Source organism: Cryptomeria japonica, unplaced genomic scaffold (assembly GCF_030272615.1).
Source record: "Cryptomeria japonica unplaced genomic scaffold, Sugi_1.0 HiC_scaffold_243, whole genome shotgun sequence".
NCBI classification, from domain to species: domain Eukaryota; kingdom Viridiplantae; phylum Streptophyta; class Pinopsida; order Cupressales; family Cupressaceae; genus Cryptomeria; species Cryptomeria japonica.
In genome coordinates, this window is record NW_026729065.1 from 12,254 (window position 1) to 30,000 (window position 17,747).

The window sequence follows — 17,747 nt, forward strand, 5'->3', positions numbered from 1 at the left end:
GAGGGATGCGGCGAGAAGGACCCAACGGCTAGACGGAAGAGGCTTCAGGGCCGCCTCGGAATGGTCCAAGCATCGGACGCGCTTGGGGCGACTACCAGTGACAACCCCTTATCCCGCGACGCGTCCGATACACAGATAGTTCCGAGGCGGCCGAGGAGCCTCACCGCATAGCAATCGGGGTGCGAGGCGAGGGATGCGGCGAGAAGGACCCAACGGCTAGACGGAAGAGGCTTCAGGGCCGCCTCGGAATGGTCCAAGCATCGGACGCGCTTGGGGCGACTACCGTTGCCAACCCCTTATCCCGCGATGCGTCTGATACACAGATAGTTCCGAGGCGGCCGAGGAGCCTCACCGCATAGCAATCGGGTTGCGAGGCAGATTATTGGGAAGGGAACCCCCTGGGATGCGGCTCAAGCAGTGCCCAAAGGGACTGGAATGCGGAATCACATCGAGAGACCCAAATGCTATACGAGGGCTCAAATCGAATTATCGATTTGGCCACGACATGGACGCATCGGAACGACTACCTTTGCCGAACCACTCGCAATTGCATCCATACCGAAACCAATAGACATTTCCGTTAGAGCCCTCGCATAGCATTCGGGAATCTCGCATGCCCCTCTAAATCGACCAATGCTGGCGCTCAATGAAAATCCGAGCGCTACCACCGTTCGAGCGCCAGCATTGGTCGAGTTAGAGGGGCACGGGGGAGAATGCTCCAGTCAACACCTCCCCTATATAAGTTATTTGTCCGATTCTCGCACAACCGTAGTCTGCCTCGTCGAATCAAACAACGGTCCCAGATTCCGACTTCCGTTCCGTAGAGACCCAAAAGCTAGATGGAGGCTCGCAAGAAAGAGAGTCGGCGCATAGCAATCGGGTTTCTCGAACGTTTAGGGACCGAGCTCACTTGCGGATAGGGCAAAATCCGCCAAGCAACCCAAAAGCTAGACGGGGGCTCGAATCGAATCGCCTAGGCGGCCACAACAACGACGTGTTGGATCGACTACCAGTGCCAAACCATTCAGCAAGACTAGTCTGTGTCGAGGCCGGATAGAGATTCTCAGAGAGCGCCCGCATAGCATTTAGGAGACCTGCCGCGTCCCTCACACTCGACAAATGGTGGTGCACGTTTATAAATCCGAGCGATCCCAACCCTTTCAAGCACCAACATCGGTCGAGATAGAGGGGCACGGAGGGGGCTGCGTGAGACAACACAGTCCCCTATATAAGTTATTTGTCCGATTCTCACACATCCGAAGAATGGTCATCAAATCGGACAACAGCCCAAACTTCCGACTTCCGTCCCAGAAAGCCCAAGAGCTATCTAAAACGTTCATGGCCGGAACTCGATCGCGGCTATACCAGTCCGCCAAGCAACCCAAAAGCTAGACTGGAGCTCTAGTCGAATCACCTCTGTGGCCATTGCAAGGACGTGTTGGAGCGACTACCATTGCCGAACCATTCCGCAGGTCGAGTCCATACCAAGGCCGCATAGAGATTCACGATGAGCTCCTGCATAGCAATCAGGAGACTTGCCGTGTCCATCACAATCGATAAATCCTGGTGCAAGATTTTTGCATCCGAGCGCTCCAACCAGTCGAGCACCAGCATCAATCGACATAAACGGGCACGGGGGGAGGATGCTCGAGAACACTACCTCCCCTATATAAGTTATTTGTCCGATTCTCAAGCAGCCGAAGTCTGGTCATCGAATCGGGTCAAAGACCACAACTTCCGACTTTACCCACAATGCAAGTCATCGAATCGAACATCGGCCCCCGAGTCGGACTCCATGCGTATGTCAGGTCATCGGACCCAAATTCCGCCTTCCTGCGCATGGCGGGCCATCAATATCAACTCGGTCATCGGACCCAAACTCCGCCTTTTTGCGTATGGCACGCCTTCAAATCGGTCATCGGACCCAAATTCCGCCTTCCTGTGCATGGCGGGCCATCAACATCAACTCGGTCATCGGACCCAAATTCCGCCTTTCTGCGCATGGCACGCCATCAACTCGGTCATCGGACCCAAATTCCGCCTTCCTGCGCATGGCAGGTCATCGGACACAAATTCAGACCTCGCCAATATGCCTACGTATCGAATCGGTCATCGGACCCAACTTCCGACTTCATCCATACTGTAGGGTCTTTGAGGTTGGCGCGGTGCGCTCAACCCAGGGAGTCGACCCATCGAAGCATACACCTCCCCTATATAAGCTATTTGTCCGATTCCCACACCTGTGTAGTTTGCACCTCTGACCAGGACATCGACCCCAACTTCCGAACTCGACTGCAACGACGGCACCAGCGCCTTGGTGCGCACCTTGCGACGCACAGTCCCAACATTCGCCTTCCTGCACATGGCAGGTCATCGGACCCAAATTCCGACCTCGCGAGTATGCCTACATATCGAATCGGTCATCGGACCCAACTTCCGACTTCATCCATACCGTAGGGTCTTTGAGGTTGGCGCGGTGCGCTCAACCCGGGGAGTCGACCCAACGAAGCATACACCTCCCCTATATAAGCTATTTGTCCGATTCCCACACCTGTGTAGTTTGCACCTCCGATCAAGACATCGACCCCAACTTCCGAACTCGCCTCCAACGACCGAACCAGCGCCTTGGTGCGCACCTTGCAACGCACAGTGCCAACATTCGCCTTCCTGCACGTGGCAGGTCATCGGACCCAAATTCCGACCTCGCGAGTATGCCTACATATCGAATCGGTCATCGGACCCAACTTCCGACTTCATCCATACCGTAGGGTCTTTGAGGTTGGCGCGGTGCGCTCAACCCGGGGAGTCGACCCAACGAAGCATACACCTCCCCTATATAAGCTATTTGTCCGATTCCCACACCTGTGTAGCTTGCACCTCCGATCAGGACATCGACCCCAACTTCCGAACTCGACTAAAAAGACCGCACCAGCGCCTTGGTGTGCACCTTGCAACGCACAGTGTCAACATTCGCCTTCCTGCACATGGCAGGTCATCGGACCCAAATTCCGACCTCATGAGCATACCTACTAATCGAATCGGTCATCGGACCCAACTTCCGACTTCATCCATACCGTAGGGTCTTTGAGGTTGGCGCGGTGCGCTTAACCTGGGGAGTCGACCCATCGAAGCATACACCTCCCCTATATAAGCTATTTGTCCGATTCCGACACCTGTGTAGTTTGCACCTCCGCTCAGGACATCGACCCCAACTTCCGAACTCGCCTGCAACGACCGAACCAGCGCCTTGGTGCGCACCAAAAGTGCGCACTTTTGGAGGGCACTTTTCTGCGCTCCAAAGGTGCGCACTTTTGGAGGGCACTTTTTGGAGGGCACTTTTCTGCGCTCCAAAGGTGCGCACTTTTGGAGGGCACTTTTTGGAGGGCACTTTTCTGCGCTCCAAAGGTGCGCACTTTTGGAGGGCACTTTTTGGAGGGCACTTTTCTGCGCTCCAAAGGTGCGCACTTTTGGAGGGCACTTTTTGGAGGGCACTTTTCTGCGCTCCAAAGGTGCGCACTTTTGGAGGGCACTTTTTGGAGGGCACTTTTCTGCGCTCCAAAGGTGCGCACTTTTGGAGGGCACTTTTTGGAGGGCACTTTTCTGCGCTCCAAAGGTGCGCACTTTTGGAGGGCACTTTTTGGAGGGCACTTTTCTGCGCTCCAAAGGTGCGCACTTTTGGAGGGCACTTTTTGGAGGGCACTTTTCTGCGCTCCAAAGGTGCGCACTTTTGGAGGGCACTTTTTGGAGGGCACTTTTCTGCGCTCCAAAGGTGCGCACTTTTGGAGGGCACTTTTGTGCACTCCAAAGGTGCGCACTTTTGGAGGGCACTTTTCCTGTGCTCCAAAGGTGCACACCTAGGTGAGCACCTTCGACCACACCTTGTAGCACACCAAACTCTGACTTTCGACTTCATCCGCAATGCAGGGTCTTTGAGGTTGGCGCAATGCGCACAACCAGGGGAGTCGACCCATCAAACCCAACACCTCCCCTATATAAGCTATTTGTCTGATTCTCATACATGCGTAGCCTGCAGGAGCAATTAGGACATCGACCCCAACTTTCGGCTTCTAAACGAAAACAAGGTCTTTGAGGTTGGTGTAATGCGAACAACTAGGGGAGTCAACCCATCAAACCCAACACCTCCCCTATATAAGCTATTTGTCTGATTCTCATACATGTGTAGTCTACAGGAGCAATTAGGACATCGACCCCAACTTTTGACTTCTTAACGAAAACAAGGTCTTTGAGGTTGACGTAATGCGCACAACCAGGGGAGTCGACCCATCAAACCCAACACCTCCCCTATATAAGCTATTTGTCCGATTCTCATACATGTGTAGCCTGCAGGAGCCATTAGGACATTGACCCCAACTTTTGACTTCTTAACGAAAACAAGGTCTTTGAGGTTGGCGTAATGCGCACAACCAAGGGAGTTGACCCATCAAACCCAACACCTCCCCTATATAAGCTATTTGTCTGATTCTCATACATGTGTAGCCTGCAACAACGATTAGGACATCCACCCCAACTTCTGAATTCGTCTGCGTTGACCGCACCAAAGGTGCACGCCTTGGTGCTCACCAAAATCCGACTTCCGACTTCTTCTGCTATGCGGGGTCTTTGAGGTTGGCGCAGTGCGCACAACCAGGGGAGTCAACCCACCGAATGCAACACCTCCCCTATATAAGCTATTTGTCTGATTCTCATACATGCGTAGACTGCAGCAATGATTAGGACATCCACCCCAACTTTTGACTTCTTAAACAAGACAGGGTCTTTGAAGTTGGTGCAGTGCACACAACCAGGGGAGTCGACCCATCAAACGCAACACCTCCCCTATATAAAGCTATTTGTCCGATTCTCATACGTGTAGTCTGCAGCAGCGATTAGGACATCGACCCCAACTTCCGAATTCGTTTGCATTGACCGCACCAAAGGTGCACGCCTTGGTGTGCACCCTGGAGTGCACTTTGGTGCTCACCTCGGTGCACACTTTGGTGTGCACCTCGGTGTGCACCAAAGGTGCGCACCTTGGAGCGCACCAAAGGTGTACACTTTGGAGCGCACCACATAGGGTCTTTGAGAGGTTGGCGCAGTGCGCACACCAAGGTGGGTGTTGAGGTGCGTGCCGAGGTGGGTGGGTGCTAGGGTGCGCTCCATGGTGGGTGCCAGGGTGGGTGCGTGCTAGGGTGGATTCCAAAGAGGGTCATAGGGTGGGTGCCAAGGTGGGTTGGTGATATAGTGGGTTCAAAGGTGGGTACTAGGGTGGGTTCCAAGGTGGGTCACAAGTTGGGTGCCAGGATGCGTGGGTGTTAGGTTGGGTGCCAAGGTGGGCTCCTGCGTGGGTGGGTGCTAGGGTGGGTTTCAAGGTGGACGCGAGGGCGGGTGCCAAGGTGGGTAACAAGTTGGGTGTTAGGATGGGTGAGTGCTAGAGTGGGTGCCAAGGTGGGTGGGTGCTAAGGTGGATGCCAAGGTGGTTCACAGGGTGGGTGGGTTCTAGGGTGAGTTCCAAGGTGGGTCACAGGTTCAGTGCTAGGGTGGGTGTCAAGGCGGGTGTCGAGGTGCCTGGGTGCTAGGGTGTGGATGCCAATGTGGGTCATAGGGTGGGTACTAGGGTGGGCTGCAATGTGGGTGCCAAGGTGGGTAACATGCTCGGTGGGTTCTAAATTGGGTGCCAGGGTGGGTGTGCACCCACCTTACCCGAGGTGGGTGCCAAGGTGCCAGTGTGGGTGGGTGCTAAGGTGGATGCCAAGGTGGGTGAGAAGGTGGGTGATAGGTTGAGTGGTAGGATGGGTGGGTGCCAAGATGGGTCACAGGGTGGGTGCAAGGGTGGGTAGGTGCTAGGGTTGGTGTCAGGGTGGGTGGGTGCTAGGTTGGGTTCCAAGGTGGGTGCGAGGGTGAGTGTCAAGGTGGGTCACAGGTTAGGTGCTAGGATGGGTGAGTGCTAGGGTGCAAAGGTGCCAGGGTGGGTGCTAGGATGGGTCGATGCTAGGGTGAGTGGCAAGGTGGGTCCACAAGTGTCAAGGTGGGTGCCGAGGTGGGTGCCAAGTCGGCGACTGCTATGGTGGATGCCAAGGTGGGTCACGGGGTGGGTGCCAAGTTGCTAGGTTGGGTTCCAAGGTGGGTGCCAACGTGGGTGCTAGGGTGCGTGGGTTAAAGGGTGTGTCACAACGTGGGTGCCAGGATGGGTGCGCACCCACACTGGCCAAGACGGGTGCGGGTGCAAGGTTGGGTTCCAAGCCCGGTCACAGGCTGGGTGCTAGGATGGGTGGGTGCCAAGGTGGGCACCAGGGTGGGTGCACCCACCCTGGCCAAGGTGGGTCACGGGGTGGGTCCTAGGGTGGGTAACGGGGTGGGTACTAAGGTGCGTGCCAAGGTGGGTCATAGGGTGGGTGCCAAGGTGGGCACCAGGGTGGGTGTGCACCAACCCTAGCCAGGGTAGGTCACGGGGTGGTTGTCGGGGTGGGCGTCAAGGAGCCAAGGTGGGTGGCAAGTAGCCAAGTTGCGTGCCAAGGTGGGTGTCAGGGTGGGTGCCAAGGATCCAAGGTGGGTGCCAAGGAACCAAGGTGGGTGTCTGGGTGGGTGCCGAGGTGGGAGCCAGGGTGGGTCCCAAGGTGAGTGCAAAGGTGGGTGCCAGGGTCAAGGTGAGTGCCAATGTGGGTTCCAAGGTGCCAGGGTCAGGGTGAGTGCCAATGTGGGTTCAAAGGTGCTAAGTTGGGTGCGAGGTTGGGTGCGAGGGTGGGTGGGTGCCAAGGTGTGCTAGGTGGAAGCCCGGGTGGGTCGGCATCCCATGGGTGTCGAGTTGGGTGCCTGATGGGTGCTTCTTGTCAAGTTTTAGTCGTCGGGACTCATTTCGAGCCTTAGAGGTCGTTTCTTGTCCGGTTGCCCTGTCTTCGACCTGGGAACCCAATTTTGGTCCTCGGGTCCCATTTTTTTTTGTCTCGCATCCCACTTTTGGCCTGTGGCCTTTTCGGGGTCGATTCTCGTTTTGGGCATCAGAGCATGTTTCTTCTCCTAAAACCCAATATTTGTTTATTAAGTCTCGGAACACATTTTTGTTCTCGTGGACCCATCATGGGTCTTGGAACGCATTTGTGGTCCTTGGGTCCCATTTTGCATCCCGAAACTTGTGTTTTGGTGCTTGATCCCTATTTTGGGTGCCCACCTTGCACCAAGTGCGCACCCGGGGCAAACCGAGCGCCTTGGTGCACCGGGGCAAGATCGAGCGTGCACCCGAGGCGCCCCGAACATGCACCAAGGTGCACTCGGCCCACATGTGAGCGCAGGTCGTTGCGCCCGAGGTGGTGTGTGGGCACCGCGTTGCAGACGGGACACTGCACGCACACGACGCCCCCTCCAGGTGCACGCACGTAGGCCGGGCCGGGTGCACACCCGACGCCCTAGCAAGGTGCGCGCACCCGGGCAGGGCTCACACTTGGCGAACGGGGCGCACTTCGCGAGGGAGGGTGTGCACCTCGACGGGGGTGGGTGGCCGGGGTGGATTCGCACGTGGGTCGCGGTTTGCTAAGTACACACTGCGACAAGCTCATAACGGGTGCGATCATACCAGCATTAGTGCACCGGATCCCATCAGAACTCCGCAGTTAAGCGCGCTTGGGCCGGAGTAGTACTGGGATGGGTGACCTCCCGGGAAGTCCCGGTGTTGCACCCTTTTTTAGTTTTTCGCCGGGCGTCGCAATGCTATTTGAATAAACCTTTTGCCCGTTTGCGTTCTCGTCGGGGCCGGGCCGGGCCGGGGTGCGCTGCCCGCACTACCGCGCGCGCGGGGGCGACACCGAGCGCGCACCCGAGGCACCCCGAGCACACAGGCCACGGTGCAACCCGGGCGTTGTGCGCGCACCCCGGTGCGCCCGAGGTGCTGCGCGCGCACCCAGGTGAAATCGGTGTGCACCTCGGCCAGTGCGCGCTCGGTCGAGTCGCGCACGTTGGCCAAGGTGCACGGTGATGTTTCTTACTCTAAGGTTCCGCACCAGACGCCCGGGACAGGTGAGCGAAGCTGGGCGGGGCCGGGTGCGCGGCCGGGGCAGGTGCACGCAGCTGGAGAGAGCTTTGGAGCACACTTCGGAGCGCACCAATGATGCGCTCCATTCAAAAGTTTCCTGAAAAGGCAAAAAAAGTTGAGATTATAGAATTTCCCACTTGAGAGATTGTAAAAAAAAAAAATTTAAAATGAAGGAAACGCGGGTGCCAAGGTGTGCGCAGCCCAGCCAAGGTGTGCGCACCAAGGCGCCCACCCTGGCGAAGGTGCACGCAAGGTGCGCACCCGAGGCAAACCGGACAATTAACCCAACTTTCGACTTCGCGCGCACCTTGGAGCGCACTTCGGAGCGCTCCTTGGTGCGCACCAATCTTGGGCACCTCGGAGTGCACCATGGCGCCCACCAAGGTGCGCACCCGGGGCAAACCGAGCTCCGACTTCGTGCGCACCTTGGAGCGCACGAAAGGTGCGCACCATGGCGCCCACCAAGGTGCGCAGCCCAGCCAAGGCGTGCGCATCAAGGTGCGCACCCTGGCGAAGGTGCGCACCCGGGGCAAACCGAGCTCCGACTTCGTGCGCACCTTGGAGCGCACAAAAGGTGCGCAACCCAGCCAAGGTGTGCGCACCCCGGTCAAACCGAGCTCCGAATCGTGCGCACCAGAGGTGCACGCCATCGTGCGCACCTTGGAGCACACTTCGGAGCCCTCCTTGGTGCGCGCCGATGTTGCGCACCTCGGAGCGCACCCGGGGAAAACAATGCAATTAACCCGACTTTCGACTTCGTGGGCACCTCGGAGCGCTCTCGGGTTCGCACCTCGGAGCACACCGAGGTGCGCACCTTTGATGCGCTGCCTTCACCAATTTCCAGAAAAGGCAAGAAAACATTGAGAAGGTGTGCGCACCGAGGTGCCCACCCTGGCGAAGGTGCACGCGAGGTGCGCACCCGGGGCAAACCGGGCTCCGACTTCGTGCACGCCGCACCTTGGAGCACACTTCGGAGCGCTCCTTGGTGCGCACCAGGGCGCGCAACCCAGCCGAGGTGCCCACCCCGGCGAAGGTGCACGCGAGGTGCGCACCCGGGGCAAACCGGGCTCCGACTTCGTGCACGCCATGGTGCCCACCGCGGCGAAGGTGCACGCGAGGTGCGCACCCGGGGCAAACCGGGCTCCGACTTCGTGCACGCCGCACCTTGGAGCACACTTCGGAGCGCTCCTTGGTGCGCACCATGGTGCCCACCAGGGCGCGCAACCCCGCCGAAGGTGCACGCGAGGTGCGCACCCGGGGCAAACCGGGCTCCGACTTCGTGCACGCCGCACCTTGGAGCACACTTCGGAGCGCTCCTTGGTGCGCACCATGGTTCCCACCAGGGCGCGCAACCCCGCCGAAGGTGCACGCGAGGTGCGCACCCGGGGCAAACCGGGCTCCGACTTCGTGCACGCCATGGTGCGCACCGCGGCGAAGGTGCGCACCCGGGGCAAACCGGGCTCCGACTTCGTGCACGCCGCACCTTGGAGCACACTTCGGAGCGCTCCTTGGTGCGCACCAGGGCGCGCAACCCAGCCGAGGTGCCCACCCCGGCGAAGGTGCACGCGAGGTGCGTACCCGGGGCAAACCGGGCTCCGACTTCGTGCACGCCGCACCTTGGAGCACACTTCGGAGCGCTCCTTGGTGCGCACCATGGTGCCCACCAGGCCGCGCAACCCAGCCAAGGTGTGCGCACCAAGGTGCACGCGAGGTGCGCACCCGGGGCAAACCGGGGTCCGACTTCGTGCACGCCGCACCTTGGAGCACACATCGGGGCGCTCCCGGGTTCGCACCGGCGTTGCGCACCGTGGTGGGCACCTCGGAGCACACCAAGGTGGGCAGCGAGGTGCGCACCTTTGATGCGATGCCTTCACTAATTTCCATAAAAGGCAAAAAAAAAACGAGATTTTAAAATTTCCGTTTTGAAAGATAGTGAGAAAAAGGGAATGCTGGTGCCATCTTGAGCCCGCCCTGGTGCGCAGCCCAGCCAAGGTGTGCGCACCAAGGTGCCCACCCTGGCGAAGGTGCGCGCCCGGGCAATTAATCCAACTTCCAACTTCGCGCGCGCCAGGGTGGGAGCGCACCCAACAACCGGGCCTGGGAAGAGCCAATGCGAGAAACCCCACCAAACGCTCTGACAAAAAAAGAGGGGGCGCTCCAGTAACCCCGCTTCGGAGCGCACCCTGGGCAAACCCAGCCAAGGTGCCCACCCCGGCCAAGGTGCAGGCGAGGTGCGCACCCGGGGCAAACCGGGCTCCGACAACGTGCACGCCGCACCTTGGAGCACACTTCGTAGCGCTCCCGGGTGCGCACCTCAGAGCACACCAAGGTGGGCAGCGAGGTGCGCACCTTTGATGCGCTGCCTTCACTAATTTCCAGAAAAGGCAAAAAAAAAAGGAGATTTTAAAATTTCCGTTTTGAAAGATAGTGAAAAAAACGGAACGCGCGTGCCATCTTGAGCCCGCCCTGGTGCGCAGCCCAGGTAAGGTGCCCACCCTGGCAAAGGTGCGCACCCGGGCAATTAACCCTACTTCCGACTTCGTGCGCGCCAGGGTGGCAACCGGGCCTCGGAAGAGCCAATGCGAGAAACCCCACCAAACGCTCCGACAAAAAAAGAGGCGGCGCTCCAATAACCCCGCTTCGGAGCGCAGCCGGGGCAAACCCAGCCAAGGTGCCCACCCCGACGAAGGTGCACGCGAGGTGCGCACCCGGGGCAAACCGGGCTCCGACAACGTGCACGCAGCACCTTGGAGCACACTTCGAAGCACTCCCGGGTGCCCACCGGCGTTGCGCACCGTGGTGGGCAGCGAGGTGCGCACCTTTGATGCGCTGCCTTCACTAATTTCCAGAAAAAGGCAAAAAAAAATGAGATTTTAAAATTTCCGTTTTGAAAGATAGTGAAAAAAAAGGAACGCGGGTGCCATCTTGAGCCCGCCCTGGTGCGCAGCCCAGGCAAGGCATGCGCACCAAGGTGCCCACCCGAGGTGCACACCCGGGGCAAACCGGGCTCCGACTTCGTGCAGGCCGCACCTTGGAGCACACTTCGGAGCGCTCCTTGGTGCGCACCATGGTGCCCACCAGGGCGCGCAACCCAGCCAAGGTCTGCACACCAAGGTGCCCACCCCGGCGAAGGTGCACGCGAGGTGCGCACCCGGGGCAAACCGGGCTCCGACTTCGTGCACGCCATGGTGCCCACCGCGGCGAAGGTGCACGCGAGGTGCGCACCTGGGGCAAACCGGGCTCCGACTTCGTGCACGCCGCACCTTGGAGCACACTTCGGAGCGCTCCTTGGTGCGCACCATGGTGCCCACCAGGGCGCGCAACCCAGCCAAGGTGTGCGCACCAAGGTGCACGCGAGGTGCGCACCCGGGGCAAACCGGGGTCCGACTTCGTGCACGCCGCACCTTGGAGCACACATCGGAGCGCTCCCAGGTTCGCACCAGCGTTGCGCACCTTTGATGCGCTGCCTTCACTAATTTCCAGAAAAGGCAAAAAAAAACGAGATTTTAAAATTTCCGTTCTGAAAGATAGTGAAAAAAACGGAACGCGGGTGCCATCTTGAGCCCTTCCTGGTGCGCAGCCCAGGCAAGTTGTGCGCACCAAGGTGCCCACCCTGGCGGAGGTGCGCGCCCGGGGCAATCCGGGCTCCGACTTCGTGCACTGCATGGTGCCCACCAAGGCGCGCAACCCAGCCAAGGTGCCCACCGCAGCGAAGGTGCACGCGAGGTGCGCACCCGAGGTGCACACCCGGGGCAAACCGGGCTCCGACTTCGTGCACGCCGCACCTTGGAGCACACTTCAGAGCGCTCCTTGGTGCGCACCAGGGCGCGCAACCCAGCCGAGGTGCCCACCCCGGCGAAGGTGCACGCGAGGTGCGCACCCGGGGCAAACCGGGCTCCGACTTCGTGCACGCCATGGTGCCCACCGCGGCGAAGGTGCGCACCCGGGGCAAACCGGGCTCCGACTTCGTGCACGCCGCACCTTGGAGCACACTTCGGAGCGCTCCTTGGTGCGCACCATGGTGCCCACCAGGCCGCGCAACCCAGCCAAGGTGTGCGCACCAAGGTGCACGCGAGGTGCGCACCCGGGGCAAACCGGGGTCCGACTTCGTGCACGCCGCACCTTGGAGCACACATCGGGGCGCTCCCGGGTTCGCACCGGCGTTGCGCACCGTGGTGGGCACCTCGGAGCACACCAAGGTGGGCAGCGAGGTGCGCACCTTTGATGCGATGCCTTCACTAATTTCCATAAAAGGCAAAAAAAAAACGAGATTTTAAAATTTCCGTTTTGAAAGATAGTGAGAAAAAGGGAATGCTGGTGCCATCTTGAGCCCGCCCTGGTGCGCAGCCCAGCCAAGGTTTGCGCACCAAGGTGCCCACCCTGGCGAAGGTGCGCGCCCGGGCAATTAACCCAACTTCCAACTTCGCGCGCGCCAGGGTGGGAGCGCACCCAACAACCGGGCCTGGGAAGAGCCAATGCGAGAAACCCCACCAAACTCTCTGACAAAAAAAGAGGGGGCGCTCCAGTAACCCCGCTTCGGAGCGCACCCTGGGCAAACCCAGCCAAGGTGCCCACCCCGGCCAAGGTGCAGGCGAGGTGCGCACCCGGGGCAAACCGGGCTCCGACAACGTGCACGCCGCACCTTGGAGCACACTTCGTAGCGCTCCCGGGTGCGCACCTCAGAGCACACCAAGGTGGGCAGCGAGGTGCGCACCTTTGATGCGCTGCCTTCACTAATTTCCAGAAAAGGCAAAAAAAAAAGGAGATTTTAAAATTTCCGTTTTGAAAGATAGTGAAAAAAACGGAACGCGCGTGCCATCTTGAGCCCGCCCTGGTGCGCAGCCCAGGTAAGGTGCCACCCTGGCAAAGGTGCGCACCCGGGCAATTAACCCTACTTCCGACTTCGTGCGCGCCAGGGTGGCAACCGGGCCTCGGAAGAGCCAATGCGAGAAACCCCACCAAACGCTCCGACAAAAAAAGAGGCGGCGCTCCAATAACCCCGCTTCGGAGCGCAGCCGGGGCAAACCAAGCCAAGGTGCCCACCCCGACGAAGGTGCACGCGAGGTGCGCACCCGGGGCAAACCGGGCTCCGACAACGTGCACGCAGCACCTTGGAGCACACTTCGAAGCACTCCCGGGTGCCCACCGGCGTTGCGCACCGTGGTGGGCAGCGAGGTGCGCACCTTTGATGCGCTGCCTTCACTAATTTCCAGAAAAAGGCAAAAAAAAATGAGATTTTAAAATTTCCGTTTTGAAAGATAGTGAAAAAAAAGGAACGCGGGTGCCATCTTGAGCCCGCCCTGGTGCGCAGCCCAGGCAAGGCATGCGCACCAAGGTGCCCACCCGAGGTGCACACCCGGGGCAAACCGGGCTCCGACTTCGTGCAGGCCGCACCTTGGAGCACACTTCGGAGCGCTCCTTGGTGCGCACCATGGTGCCCACCAGGGCGCACCCGAGGCAAACCGGGCTCCGACTTCGTGCACGCCGCACCTTGGAGCACACATCGGAGCGCTCCCAGGTTCGCACCAGCGTTGCGCACCTTTGATGCGCTGCCTTCACTAATTTCCAGAAAAGGCAAAAAAAAACGATATTTTAAAATTTCCGTTCTGAAAGATAGTGAAAAAAACGGAACGCGGGTGCCATCTTGAGCCCTTCCTGATGCGCAGCCCAGGCAAGTTGTGCGCACCAAGGTGCCCACCCTGGCGGAGGTGCGCGCCCGGGGCAAACCGGGCTCCGACTTCGTGCACTGCATGGTGCCCACCAAGGCGCGCAACCCAGCCAAGGTGCCCACCGCAGCGAAGGTGCACGCGAGGTGCGCACCCGAGGTGCACACCCGGGGCAAACCGGGCTCCGACTTCGTGCACGCCGCACCTTGGAGCACACTTCAGAGCGCTCCTTGGTACGCACCAGGGCGCGCAACCCAGCCAAGGTGCTCACCCCGGCGAAGGTGCACGCGAGGTGCGCACCCGGGGCAAACCGGGCTCGGACTTCGTGCACGCCGCACCTTGGAGCACACATCGGAGCGCTCCCGGGTTCGCACCAGCATTGCGCACCTTTGATGCGCTGCCTTCACTAATTTCCAGAAAAGGCAAAAAAAAGAAAAAAATGAGATTTTAAAATTTCCGTTTTGAAAGATAGTGAAAAAAACGGAACGCGGGTGCCATCTTGAGCCCGCCCTGGTGTGCAGCCCAGGCAAGTTGTGCGCACCAAGGCACCCACCCTGGCCAAGGTGGGTCACGGGGTGGGTCCTAGGGTGGGTAACGGGGTGGGTACTAAGGTGCGTGCCAAGGTGGGTCATAGGGTGGGTGCCAAGGTGGGCACCAGGGTGGGTGTGCACCAACCCTAGCCAGGGTAGGTCACGGGGTGGTTGTCGGGGTGGGCGTCAAGGAGCCAAGGTGGGTGGCAAGTAGCCAAGTTGCGTGCCAAGGTGGGTGTCGGGGTGGGTGCCAAGGATCCAAGGTGGGTGCCAAGGAACCAAGGTGGGTGTCTGGGTGGGTGCCGAGGTGGGAGCCAGGGTGGGTCCCAAGGTGAGTGCAAAGGTGGGTGCCAGGGTCAAGGTGAGTGCCAATGTGGGTTCCAAGGTGCCAGGGTCAGGGTGAGTGCCAATGTGGGTTCAAAGGTGCTAAGTTGGGTGCGAGGTTGGGTGCGAGGGTGGGTGGGTGCCAAGGTGTGCTAGGTGGAAGCCCGGGTGGGTCGGCATCCCATGGGTGTCGAGTTGGGTGCCTGATGGGTGCTTCTTGTCAAGTTTTAGTCGTCGGGACTCATTTCGAGCCTTAGAGGTCGTTTCTTGTCCGGTTGCCCTGTCTTCGACCTGGGAACCCAATTTTGGTCCTCGGGTCCCATTTTTTTTTGTCTCGCATCCCACTTTTGGCCTGTGGCCTTTTCGGGGTCGATTCTCGTTTTGGGCATCAGAGCATGTTTCTTCTCCTAAAACCCAATATTTGTTTATTAAGTCTCGGAACACATTTTTGTTCTCGTGGACCCATCATGGGTCTTGGAACGCATTTGTGGTCCTTGGGTCCCATTTTGCATCCCGAAACTTGTGTTTTGGTGCTTGATCCCTATTTTGGGTGCCCACCTTGCACCAAGTGCGCACCCGGGGCAAACCGAGCGCCTTGGTGCACCGGGGCAAGATCGAGCGTGCACCCGAGGCGCCCCGAACATGCACCAAGGTGCACTCGGCCCACATGTGAGCGCAGGTCGTTGCGCCCGAGGTGGTGTGTGGGCACCGCGTTGCAGACGGGACACTGCACGCACACGACGCCCCCTACAGGTGCACGCACGTAGGCCGGGCCGGGTGCACACCCGACGCCCTAGCAAGGTGCGCGCACCCGGGCAGGGCTCACACTTGGCGAACGGGGCGCACTTCGCGAGGGAGGGTGTGCACCTCGACGGGGGTGGGTGGCCGGGGTGGATTCGCACGTGGGTCGCGGTTTGCTAAGTACACACTGCGACAAGCTCATAACGGGTGCGATCATACCAGCGTTAGTGCACCGGATCCCATCAGAACTCCGCAGTTAAGCGCGCTTGGGCCGGAGTAGTACTGGGATGGGTGACCTCCCGGGAAGTCCCGGTGTTGCACCCTTTTTTAGTTTTTCGCCGGGCATCGCAATGCTATTTGAATAAACCTTTTGCCCGTTTGCGTTCTCGTCGGGGCCGGGCCGGGCCGGGGTGCGCTGCCCGCACTACCGCGCGCGCGGGGGCGACACCGAGCGCGCACCCGAGGCGCCCCGAGCACACAGGCCACGGTGCAACCCGGGCGTTGTGCGCGCACCCCGGTGCGCCCGAGGTGCTGCGCGCGCACCCAGGTGAAATCGGTGTGCACCTCGGCCAGTGCGCGCTCGGTCGAGTCGCGCACGTTGGCCAAGGTGCACGGTGATGTTTCTTACTCTAAGGTTCCGCACCAGACGCCCGGGACAGGTGAGCGAAGCTGGGCGGGGCCGGGTGCGCGGCCGGGGCAGGTGCACGCAGCTGGAGAGAGCTTTGGAGCACACTTCGGAGCGCACCAATGATGCGCTCCATTCAAAAGTTTCCTGAAAAGGCAAAAAAAGTTGAGATTATAGAATTTCCCACTTGAGAGATTGTAAAAAAAAAAAATTTAAAATGAAGGAAACGCGGGTGCCAAGGTGTGCGCAGCCCAGCCAAGGTGTGCGCACCAAGGCGCCCACCCTGGCGAAGGTGCACGCAAGGTGCGCACCCGAGGCAAACCGGACAATTAACCCAACTTTCGACTTCGCGCGCACCTTGGAGCGCACTTCGGAGCGCTCCTTGGTGCGCACCAATCTTGGGCACCTCGGAGTGCACCATGGCGCCCACCAAGGTGCGCACCCGGGGCAAACCGAGCTCCGACTTCGTGCGCACCTTGGAGCGCACGAAAGGTGCGCACCATGGCGCCCACCAAGGTGCGCAGCCCAGCCAAGGCGTGCGCATCAAGGTGCGCACCCTGGCGAAGGTGCGCACCCGGGGCAAACCGAGCTCCGACTTCGTGCGCACCTTGGAGCGCACAAAAGGTGCGCAACCCAGCCAAGGTGTGCGCACCCCGGTCAAACCGAGCTCCGAATCGTGCGCACCAGAGGTGCACGCCATCGTGCGCACCTTGGAGCACACTTCGGAGCCCTCCTTGGTGCGCGCCGATGTTGCGCACCTCGGAGCGCACCCGGGGAAAACAATGCAATTAACCCGACTTTCGACTTCGTGGGCACCTCGGAGCGCTCTCGGGTTCGCACCTCGGAGCACACCGAGGTGCGCACCTTTGATGCGCTGCCTTCACCAATTTCCAGAAAAGGCAAGAAAACATTGAGAAGGTGTGCGCACCGAGGTGCCCACCCTGGCGAAGGTGCACGCGAGGTGCGCACCCGGGGCAAACCGGGCTCCGACTTCGTGCACGCCGCACCTTGGAGCACACTTCGGAGCGCTCCTTGGTGCGCACCAGGGCGCGCAACCCAGCCGAGGTGCCCACCCCGGCGAAGGTGCACGCGAGGTGCGCACCCGGGGCAAACCGGGCTCCGACTTCGTGCACGCCATGGTGCCCACCGCGGCGAAGGTGCACGCGAGGTGCGCACCCGGGGCAAACCGGGCTCCGACTTCGTGCACGCCGCACCTTGGAGCACACTTCGGAGCGCTCCTTGGTGCGCACCATGGTGCCCACCAGGGCGCGCAACCCCGCCGAAGGTGCACGCGAGGTGCGCACCCGGGGCAAACCGGGCTCCGACTTCGTGCACGCCGCACCTTGGAGCACACTTCGGAGCGCTCCTTGGTGCGCACCATGGTGCCCACCAGGGCGCGCAACCCCGCCGAAGGTGCACGCGAGGTGCGCACCCGGGGCAAACCGGGCTCCGACTTCGTGCACGCCGCACCTTGGAGCACACTTCGGAGCGCTCCTTGGTGCGCACCAGGGCGCGCAACCCAGCCGAGGTGCCCACCCCGGCGAAGGTGCACGCGAGGTGCGTACCCGGGGCAAACCGGGCTCCGACTTCGTGCACGCCGCACCTTGGAGCACACTTCGGAGCGCTCCTTGGTGCGCACCATGGTGCCCACCAGGCCGCGCAACCCAGCCAAGGTGTGCGCACCAAGGTGCACGCGAGGTGCGCACCCGGGGCAAACCGGGGTCCGACTTCGTGCACGCCGCACCTTGGAGCACACATCGGGGCGCTCCCGGGTTCGCACCGGCGTTGCGCACCGTGGTGGGCACCTCGGAGCACACCAAGGTGGGCAGCGAGGTGCG

General features: G+C 60.4%; 2 non-coding genes across 2 annotated transcripts; both read left to right on the top strand.

Annotated features, from left to right (window-relative positions):
• The first annotated feature begins 7,553 nt into the window (after nt 1-7,553).
• LOC131869312 (5S ribosomal RNA) lies at nt 7,554-7,672 on the top strand. Its single transcript, XR_009367701.1, has one exon. It is a non-coding gene; the product is annotated as a 5S ribosomal RNA (ribosomal RNA).
• Nucleotides 7,673-15,489: 7,817 nt separating this feature from the next.
• LOC131869311 (5S ribosomal RNA) lies at nt 15,490-15,608 on the top strand. The gene has a single exon (XR_009367700.1). It is a non-coding gene; the product is annotated as a 5S ribosomal RNA (ribosomal RNA).
• The last annotated feature ends 2,139 nt before the right edge of the window (nt 15,609-17,747 follow it).